Source organism: Mustelus asterias, chromosome 15, assembly GCF_964213995.1.
Source record: "Mustelus asterias chromosome 15, sMusAst1.hap1.1, whole genome shotgun sequence".
In the NCBI taxonomy this organism is placed as follows: domain Eukaryota; kingdom Metazoa; phylum Chordata; class Chondrichthyes; order Carcharhiniformes; family Triakidae; genus Mustelus; species Mustelus asterias.
In genome coordinates this window covers 78,124,274-78,125,346 of record NC_135815.1, presented here as the reverse complement: position 1 = coordinate 78,125,346, position 1,073 = coordinate 78,124,274, and the positions used below count along the sequence as shown (strand labels likewise).

Below are 1,073 nucleotides of genomic sequence, written 5' to 3'. Positions count from 1 at the left end.
CAACTTGTCCTTCCGTGAGAAGCTGTCAGCCAGGCGCCACTCACTCATCTGCATAACTGAAACATAGTGCCACAGCTCAATAGTTATTCCTCGTTTTATAGGATATTAATGGTTTTGGATTATTGTTTCTGTTAATATATATATATATATATAAATAAGTGTAAATGATAATTTCCAGTGTTGATGTTAATTGTTAGTGTGTTCACTCCGTGCGATGTTAAAGAGGTAGGTGTGCAGTGGGCAGAGGGTCGGATTAGCGTAATTGTTAGTACACTCTGGTTTCTCTTCAGATCGTATAAATCTTTCGCCTTTTACTAAAGATTTCCGTGGAGAGGAACACTCAGAGTTTTAATTAATTTTTTGTTGCCCTGCTTTAAGTAGGGCTTCATTTGACGTGAAAAACAGAGCAAATAACAACGTGAGCGTTATGTGATGTACCTAGAAACAGATCCATCTCAGAATGAAAGCTTGTGGCTCTCTGTTATGGGAGTTGTGAGTTTAACTCATTTGGTTCTTGGGTTTGTCTGGTCCATTCTGAGCATATCTTTTTAGGAGATATTTAATGATTTTTTTTACTGCACTATTTTTAGTAGAACTCCTCTTGAATGCATAACGGGTTATGTTGATATTCTTGTGGACGTTGCTCTCTTTTATGTGGAGGCCCGACTAGAGAGAGGGTAAAACTTGACCTCCTCTTGGGAAATAAGGAAGGGCAGGTAACAGAAGTGTTAGTGAGGGATCACTTTGGGACCAGTGACCATAATTCCATTAGTTTGAAGATAGCTATAGAGAATGATAGGTCTGGACCAAAAGTTAAAATGGCAGATCGAGTTTAATTTAGACCAATGCGAGGTGATGCATTTTGATAGAGGAAACCAGGGCAGGACTTATTCAGTTAATGGGAGGGCATTGAGGAGAGTTATAGAACAAAGAGATCTAGGGGTGTAGGTTCATGGCTCCTTGAAAGTGGAGTCACAGGTGGACAGTGTGGTGAAGATGGTATTTGGCATGCTTGGTTTCATTGGTCAGAACATTGAATATAGGAGTTGGGACGCCTTGTTAAAATTGTGCAA

The 1,073-nt window shown here is 39.7% G+C and overlaps 1 non-coding gene across 1 annotated transcript; it reads left to right on the top strand.

Annotated features, from left to right (window-relative positions):
- The first annotated feature begins 270 nt into the window (after window positions 1-270).
- Window positions 271-385, top strand: LOC144504930 (U5 spliceosomal RNA). Its single transcript, XR_013499720.1, has one exon. It is a non-coding gene; the product is annotated as a U5 spliceosomal RNA (small nuclear RNA).
- Window positions 386-1,073: the final 688 nt, after the last annotated feature.